The following is a 9,999-nucleotide window of genomic DNA, read 5'->3' as shown; positions in this document are numbered from 1 at the left end:
CATCAACTACAAAACATAATCCATTAGATTAATGATCTATGCTGAAGTAGCAAAATTATATTAAGGAGGTGATTCATTGATTCTGTCAACCTTCCCCACATCAACCTGCATTTCAGAGATGCATTTTTCTTTGGATCATTCTGTGGTAAATGATGACTTAATTTCTCTGTCAAAATAGCATTCTTAAAAGCAAACCCAGAAGAATCGCACCAAGTAGCATCTTTGTACAATAAACTGCAATCCAAGCACATCTCAGCTCTTTCTCAGGGGCATTTGATTTTAGCAATGGCAACTCCTTTATTACAATATTTCCGTATCAGGTATTCAACCCACACAACAAAAAGGGCAACAAAATTGTGCTCTTGAACCGTTGCCATGGATGCAGTGTTAGGAAATAATCTTTTTAAATCTTCTTTTAAAAACCTTCTCCAAAAATGATATATTTGATCACAGAGGTTAACAGTTTGCACAAAGAAATGTGAAGTAAGCTGAAACACACCCTGGCTCTATAAGGCATGGTGAACTTCAGAGAGGTACACAAACTGGTACACCTCAGATCGGCGGTATGCGGATGAGAGGTGACCGGGAGAGGTACTGCGTGAGCTGTTAGAGGAATCTAAAAAATGCCTGCAAATACCTTCAAGGGAGAACTGCTCCAACTCTGCTGTATATTTTGAATTGTTTCCTAATGGTGATATATTTTTGTGCTGAGCCCATTAAAGAGCTTAAATAAATCTTATTTTGGTCACAATAGATTGAACTTAGGTCCGCAGATTAGGAGGGAAAAATGCATATGTTGATGACTGTCCAGCTGGACTCTGTAGACCCCTGTGTTCTATGGGTACACTTTCAGCAGCGTGAGCATTTTTAAGATTGGATTGACAGACATATTTATAAGTGAGAAGAAAGAATGCTTCCTAGCACAGTAGCTGATGGATAAACTCCTCCAGTTTAACTTCTTAAGAATAAAGAACAATGAAATAATTCAGACAGATTCTCTATATTTTGAGATATAAAAGTAAAGTATGCAAGAAGAAGTCAGGCTGGTCTCTTCATGCTGTTTCTAGAAATGCTAAGCAATGGGTATATATTTGTTCCCACCTGGATTCCTGATCTTTTATCCTCTCCCCCATAACGGGGCTGGGAGTTATTAACTACATTTTCTGAACACCCTACAAGATGATTTCTCTTCAGATTCTGCAAGACACTGGCAGGAAATGGGAAGGTGAAATAAAAGACGAATGTATTTCCTTTTTCTTTTCTGCTCCGACAGCGCCTCCAGCATTGCATTGCACCAGTATCGGTGAGCAAATGCAGACGCCTGGGTTCTCTAGTAGGTGGCGCAGCTAATACGACAGACGGTGGCTGTGGTGGTGGACACTCAAGCAGCTTCAGTGACATAGACCTGTGGCCTGTGAACTCTGATTCTAGTGACAGCAGCGAGAAAGAAAGCTCATGCCGCATCAGAGAAGATGCAGTATTCTGGCTTCCTGCAGTCGGTGGCAGTCCTGTTACCCAGTGATTGTGGGCAAGGCTATTTTCCCTTTTATCCCTCCAGTCCAGGATAATAGGAATTTTCTGCATATCTTAATATCAGCATAACCTCATTATGCCTTTTTACTTTTTTTCAACACTTTCACCAGTTTGCAACCAATTACTTTTAAGTTTCCTCTGTTTGAAATTTCTAGAGTGGTTTTTATTTTCTAACTAGAAACTAATGGGTAAAGTAATTTTTCAGTCACTTATGAAACTTCATTTCTCCCCCCCCCAGACTTCAGAAAACTGGAATCGAAGATGACAACTACTGATAAAATTTCCCTAGCTATTTCTTCAGGAATTTTTCCATTTCAAGCAGCAAGAAAACTCACCTGGAGTTGAATTTAAAAAGGAATTTATTGGCTCATTAACCAAAAATTCCAGGTCACAGGCATCAGGCATGGCTTTAGGAATCAAAAACATTATTCCAGCATCCATTCTTTGCTCTTCTGAGCTACCTGCTGCCACAAGGCCAGGCTCTCAGCTGCCAAAGTTTCAAGCCTCACATCACATCTTCCAGGAGCCCAAGCAAAATACTTAAGATCCCAACGTATGGTGCGTGTTTACTCCACATGCTAGCTTCTGGATTAATTGCTACTAGCGCAGAATGTGGTGTGCTGATTATCTCAGACGGTGACATCCTGCCCCTGCAACTCGAGTAGAAGGCAATTCCCCCCCACCAAAATTCTACGGTTGCATGTGTTATATGCCAGTAACTCATGTAGGAGATAATCCCGCCCCAAAAGTATAATATTGATAACACAGAAAAATTTATTTCAAAAAAATGTGAGACATACTAGCTAAGGAGAAGGAGGAATGAACGCCGGTCAGCAAACAAGAGGTGTTACCCATGTATCATGAGAAAAAATTATACCACGGTAAGTAATCCGCACATTTCTCTTCTTAGAAACCTTGAGGACCTGATGAATGAGCTATGATTACTTTCTCTGAGAGTGACCACAGAGCTCTCAACTGAAGAAATGTGCAAATCATGCATATTACTAAAATAAATAATGTATCATTTGTAGCTATACTAACAACAATTGATATCTACCACATTTTCGGTTAGACTGTCAATAGTATCTAAATCTCTCCACTCCTTTTTCTAAAAGTAATTGATTTTATCTAGGCACATAGCCTCTCTTGTAGCTAATTGAGACCAGGCGGCCAGTTTTGCAGCAATGAAAACTAAGCAGAAGTGTTGTGTGCAACTTCCTCAGCATTTCCTGAAATAGGAGTGGAGGAACGCAAACCTGGACCTGAGAAAGCATCAGACATGCAAATGAAGATGGGACTTTAGCTAAAGGAACCTGAATGCCTTAAACAGGTGCATGCGGGACAGAGCACCCTCACTAGCCTCCCGTATGTTATGTGAGACAGAAACAGCTGCCTGTCTTGAGGCTTAGTAGCCACATGTGTGTAATGAATGCTGTATTGGACAGAGCACAATAGACCATTTGCAGCATCGTAGAAAAGTCCACGAGACAGTGCTGCTCTGGAGGGTACAAGTGCTGACCCTGTGCCAGGGACTGTGCTGAGAGCTTCGCGTATGCTCTCTCATTGAATTCTCACAGCAAACTTACGTGGTGAGTATTAATATTGACTCTATTCTACCTGCTAAGTACCTGAGGCTTAGGGAAGTAAATTGCCCAAGGAATCGTAACTAGGAAGAGGCAGGGCCAGATGATAAACCCAGGGCCTGTGCAACTCTAGTCCACAAACTCCTAACAGATTTCCATATTGCAACCGGTCCTCTTATACTCATCTCTCAGCAGAATCCGCGTCTATCACCACTCTTATTTCCTGAAACTGTCTTCCCTTGGCTTCCACAATGCTACAGGTTTCTCATCATCCTTTCGTCCCCTTACTGTTTCTTTTTGAATCCTCTACTTATTCCTCTTTCTCTCAGACCTTAAATTCAGAAGTCTTCAGTGTCTTCAGTGTCTTCAATGCCTCATCCTCATTTTTCTCCTTTCTTAATTGCTCCAATACTCACGATATCAACTACTTCCTCTGTATATTCGATTCCACCACCTTTCTTCTGAAGGCCAGATCTGTATTCCTAACTGCTGGTGTGCTCACCTTAATATCGCTATATTTCAAAAAGAACAAGTCCAAAATTTAGCTTATCTTTTATCCCAAAACCAATATCTCTCCCTGGCTTCGCCTAACATGATACTAAATATAACAATTCTTCAAATGCCTCAGGCTCAAAACTTCATGCTATCTTGGAATCACTTCTTCCAGAATCTTCCAATTCAAATCAATTGGCAAGATAATTTTAATTCACAAACACCTGTATAGTCATGTCTACTTCTTGCCCAAAATATTTCAGTTGCATTAAAACAAACTTCCTTCCACCATTCAAGGTCTTTATCATGCACACGTGTTTCATAAGTACACTGCACACACCATAAAAATAGGACTACGCCTTGCCCAGCTTTGTGACTGACACAGTGATCTCTGCCCTTGGGTTTCCCTGCAATGGCTGCATTGCTTAAGGCTTATGTAACATGTCACCGCCTCGTGAATATTTCCATGATCCAATGGCTTTCATTTGACATCCCATAGCACTTTTTAATCCCTCGATGATGGCGCCTATATTTCTTATTTTGTTGTAGCTTCCAATCAATATTTGAATATCCACTATGTAGTAGAGCCTTTGCTCAACAATGGAGATTGGAAGAAGAGGAATATACTGTGTCAGGAATCAAGATTCTCAAAATTTAGTAGGAAAAAAGTAGATCGAAATAGACAAATTAAAATAAGGCCAATTATATTACAATCTACCAGGAACTATTCCAAGCCTCTATGGGATTATTTCCTTTATTCATCAAAACAACCATCTTAGGTGTTATTATTGTGACCCCGATTTGCACATGGGGAGATAGAAACGCTGAGAAGCTAAAAAGTTATCACAACTGTTAAGTGCCAGAGCTGGTGAGGAGACCAAGGTAATTTAACTTCAGAATCCAGTACTTAATAAATGCACAGTACTAAGTAAATTGCTGTGGAAAACAGATCCTCAAACAGTTAAGTCTTCATAGAAATCATGAATGGCTTAACAGAGAGGGTAAAATTTAACTTGAGTTAGATACTTTGTAGTCAAAGAATTGGGGATCTATTCCAGGCAATGAAAGAAATTGGAAAATTTAAAAGTTTGGAATATTAAGATGCACAATAGCGTGAGGGCAGTGGGGAGGGATGGTGAGCACAGAGAATCGCAAGGAATGAGACTAGACAGGTAGATTGGAATTGGATTGGGACCTTGTTTTAAGCACCTACGTGCCATGTTAAAGACAATGCATTTTTGTTTCATGGCATCAATGAGACATCAATAGGGATTTATAAGGAGGGATAGGGAGTGTGCATAATTCTTGGAACAGTTTGGTCGTGAGGAAGCCAGTTATAAAATTCATTGACAGTACATCTGAGACACCATGAGTAATGAGGATAAGGTTAGTAGAAAGGGAGATGAACTACCATGAAAAGAAGAGTCTAATTAGACAGAAAAGATGAGGAAGCAAAGTCTGGGACAATTCTAGATTTTCTGGCTACATCTGAATATCGTGCGATATAATTAACAAGGAACAAAAGTATTTTAAAAAAGGAGGGTATGAGGCTTTTCATAGAATAAGCACTCAAATTCTTTGAACAAGTGAATTAGAAAAATATGCCTATACTAAACCATGATCAAGCAGTTTTTCCTTCCTCTGTGACTTTTTCATGTACGCATTCGTCTTCCTCTCCTCCCGTGTGTCCGTCCTGACTAAATGGCTATTGTATCAATACATTCATCGCGAATGATCGGACGGGTTATGTGAGAAAGATACACCAAGCCGGAAGTTTTTGTTGTAAAATGTAAAAAAATCCCCATTTAAGGTTTATTTTTGAAAGTTATTTTAGCGCCTCAATGTTATAAAAGAACCTGAAACAATTCTCTAAACGTCAGTGGTCAAACCCATATCTCCGTAAGGCGTATCCATAGAGGCCTCAGGATTGTCTGTTTTGGAGAAAACATGTGGATGATGTAGTTAGCCTTCAAAACAGTGTCCGGCTACTTTCTTCAGAAGTGGTTCCTAGGGGAAGAAAGTTACATTTACACCAGCAAGCAACCTAAATTCTCCTTTATAAACCCCTAAAAAAGGGAACTGAGGTGAGAGAAGGAATAAATTGCAGCATGATTGTAAACCAGTGGCACTAAAGAATCAGGAGGGAAACATAAGGTTGAGAAGCTGAAAATAAGTCATACGAGGCCTTTTCCTGGGAGTTCAGTAACCTCACCTTACTATGTCCCAAAGAGCTGACTGTTCTGTTCTGACTAGGTTCACTGCTACAATAGTAAAAAGTTCTTCTGATATAGAAATAAAATATAAAATTAATTCTGACTCCAAAGGATGTAAAATGTGACATGTATTTTTATTTTATTATGAACAAGTAAAAATAAGTATGGTTTATATGGAATTTAGTAATAATTTCACTAAATTACTTAAATGTTGCTGCATCATTAGTACTAGCACAGTACCTAGAAACCACCAACAAATATTTGTGTTTTTGTTTTCGTTTCGTTCCAAGAATGTGCCAGGTATTGAGATTTAAATTGAAAAGACAGACATGGGCCAACCCTTTTGAAGGTTAAAGTCTATAGACAGAGACACTTTAAATAAATTAAATAAAAAATTTAATTAAAAATTCAGTGTGATAGAACAATGACAGAAGAGGTATAGAGTGCCGTTAGAACTCATGGAAGGTGCCTAAAATAGACTTCAAAGGAAAGATTGACAAAATCTTCCCAGATACAGAGTTGGTATGAAAGATTGTTCTAGGCAGAAGGAAAAGCCTGGTTAACATTTTAAAGTAATTTAGGATGGCAAGAACATGTGGTATAAGGTGGTTATTGGAAAAGGTATGAGCTAATTCAAGGAGAGGATTGATCACCATGTTAAAGAGTGTTACTTTAGTCTATGGTCAAATTACCATTATTGACTAAAATTTAAAGCAGAGGAGAAATGCAGTGATATCTGCATTTGAGAAATAGCTTCAAGATGGAGAATGATTTAGGAAGGTCAATTCTAAATACAGGAAGACAATTTGAGAGACGTTTTCAATAAAGCAAGAAAGAGGGGGTTATATGTCCTGGACTGGGGCAATTGCTCTATTGATGGAAAAATGGGGACAAGTTTAAAAAATATTTATTGACTAGAATTGATTATGACTGATAATTGTGACTGATAATTATGACTGATAACTGAGAATTGATAAACGTTTCTCCGGTGATAGGAAGAAAATCAGAATTGATGTTCAAGTTTCTATCTTGGAGACCTGTGCAGATGTTAGCGCCACTTTGCCATGTTTAAGAACAAAGGAGTAAGACCTCGTTGGAGGAAGGAGGGATAAGAATTATCTCTGCTTTCCATATACTGTGTGTAAAATGTTTATGAATAATTAAGCTGGAAAGACACAGTAGGGAGTGGAATGTAAGTGTCTGATGTTGCAGAAATGTATGTGATATATGTGGTTTTCAGATATACATTTGGGAGTTGCTTACTGGAAACCGAAGGCCCGGGAATGGTTTATGTTGCCCATGTGGTAAAATAATGTCATTTATATACACTTAGGTCCAGGCTCTGCATTAAGCACATTTAGTCTAGTCCTCAAGGCAATGTATGATTTTGTCCTCATAACAATAGCGTGGAGTATGTAACCTTATTTTCCCATTCTACACAAACTTAGAGGCTCACTAATCTACTCAAGAACACATACCTAGTAATTATTTGAGGGAGGTTAACCAGGTCAAAGTAACCCCAAAGAGTGTCTTTGCTTTTAACCATTTAACCACCCTTTAAACCAGTATACAGAGTGTATAGAATGAGAACTGTTAGGAATAGAAATAACAATATTTCAGGGGAATACGACTTGCAGCTAATAATAAGATGAAGGAGGGAAAGCTAGGAGTATACACAAAGAACATTATGAAATGGGATATCAGGAGAGGCAGGGAATAAGAGCTCTACAAAAAGAAATGGGTGATTCACAGTGACACCAACTGCTGGAAATTTGGGTAACATAAGCACTAGAAAGTGCCCACAAGGTTTAGGAACAAGGATGCATTTGATAACCTTGCCAAGATCATTATCAGTAGAGGCCGGTCTGTCTGCTTTTTTCTCTATCTCTTTATTCAACACAGTGGCCTTTTAAAACATGAAGTCAGAACTCTGCAACGGCTCATTTCCTCAGCATGAAAGCAAAGTCCTTGCCAGTGTTTGCAAGTCTCTGCACGACAGGCTCTGCTGCATCTTTGTCTTTTATCCCCACTACTCTTCCTTTCCTTCACTCAGGTCCAGTCCTCTTGGCCTCCTTGTGCTGTGAACACTCCAAGAATACTTCCACCTGCTTCCAAAGAAGGGCTATTGCTTGGCTGTTCCTCTACTCTACCCGGAATTATTCCCCAAGGGGTCGTGGTTGTTCCTTTGAGCACCTCCTTCAGGTCCTTGCATACAATTTCAATAAGAACTACCTTGAATACTGCGAAGTGTCCTTGTCATTCCACACTGACACTCCTTAGTCTCTTCACCAGAACAGTCCTGACACAGAGCAGGCCCTGAACAAATATCTGCTGAATGAACACATAAGTAAATAAGTGGTGAGAGAAAATTCTGTTTTATGGTTATATGTAAATAGGAGAACTGAACAACAAAGACACTTGCCCAAAACCTTAACTATTAGTGGGGTACAGGAAATGTGGAAGATACACATAGCTAGACATTAGTTAAAGTGGTAAAAATAGATTTTATTCAGTGACTTCTGAGTGTAGGAGAAAGAGCTGAACTCCATTCTGGTTTGTGTGGCGGTAACTAGGCATTTAAAGGGAGTACGAAGGAGTAGGGAGGAGGAATGGTGGGGGCTTGGGCAGAGTTGGGAAAGTAAAAAATCACAAAAAGTGGGATGGGGGATTGGTCCCTGTGAACCACATCTCGTTTGCTAATTGGCACTTACTGAAATTAGACTCCTGCCCTCCCATAGAGACTAGGAGATGGGGACCCTATCTCTGGGTCTCCGGAACACTCAGTAAATTCCTTAGGCAGCCTTGAGTTTTCTCAGGCAGGCACTGGGGGCGGGGTAGGGTCATCCTAGAGATGCAGCTTGGTGCTCTTGGAAACTGTGTTAGTGCGTGTTCGAGTCTTCGTAGGCCAAGGTTGAGGCCTACTCAAGAAGAGGGCTCAGAGAAGCCTGACTAGATTTTGGTTAAGGAAAGAATCTTTCTCAGAGAAAATGTATTCTTCTGCGAAGATTTTGGATATGAATAAACTCTTTGTGGGTTTGTTGGTTTATTTCTGGAAAACAAGAATGATTTAAGCATACGTGAATATCGAGAGGAAGCATGTGGTAGAGGGAGGTTGAAGAGACAGAAAGGAAAGGAGATAATAAAGAGAAGTCACTGAGACAGCGGTAAGAAACTGGATGCTGACCGGGTGGGGGAAGAATACTGAGCAGCATGGTCGATTTTTCTAGCATAAGTGGAGAGAAACAGTATTGGGGAAATAAGGTTGCTGGTGAGAAGAACAAAAGTAGAGAAGGCTAATGGCTGATTCTTAGAGTTGGAGCTTTGAGGATGTTAGGAAGAACAATGGAGCAAGAGAGCTCGTGGCGTTGACTAGAGAGCAGCTGAAGTCCCTGCACTCTGAGCCAGGAAGGCCGTCTGGGGTGACGACGGACTCCAGTGCGATGGGGTAGTAAGCAGCTATATTTGGCACGAAGGTTAAAGCTCGTCGGAAGTAAGAACAAGAATCTGAAGACAGAGTGGGGAGGGTGCTGGTCACTCAAGAACGGAGGTGATGAAGGAAACCGTGAGACCAATTCCAAGTCTTCAATAAATGAGGGGGGAGGGCTCAGGGTGTTAGCAGATGACACCTACTAGGCCCGCATTAAATGTGTGCTGGATAAACAACAGCGACGTTTTTAACCAGAGGATAATATCAGTTTTTTCAGTTGAATTTTCACAACAATAGAAGGTAAAGCGTATAGTTCTTGATCTGAAAAATCACATGAGAATTCTGAATGTTGTAAATAGATGATGGGATAACAAAAAGACACTTGTGCATTTTAAAACAATTTTTTTATATTAGTAGCAGTGGTAGAAATAAAGGCAACACATACACTGCCACTATTTTATATCAGACCTTGTTATAAGCATTTAACATTTGTTAAATTATTAAATATCCACAATACTATAAGATGAATAGTATTGTCATCACTGTTTAACAGAAAAGGAACAGTAAAGGTTAAGTAACTTGTTTAATAGAGCACAGCTGTTAAGTGTTGGAGCTGACATAGGAACCCAGACAAACTTTAGAACCCAGATTCTTACTCACGACTTTTACCTAAGGAAAATTATTGTATAATGGATTTATTGTAAAAAAAAGAAAAAGAAAAAATCCAGAAATCACTTATACATTAAGTTAA

Source organism: Propithecus coquereli, unplaced genomic scaffold (genome assembly GCF_000956105.1).
Source record: "Propithecus coquereli isolate 6110/MARCELLA unplaced genomic scaffold, Pcoq_1.0 Scaffold500, whole genome shotgun sequence".
In the NCBI taxonomy this organism is placed as follows: domain Eukaryota; kingdom Metazoa; phylum Chordata; class Mammalia; order Primates; family Indriidae; genus Propithecus; species Propithecus coquereli.
This window is presented reverse-complemented; position numbering follows the sequence as displayed.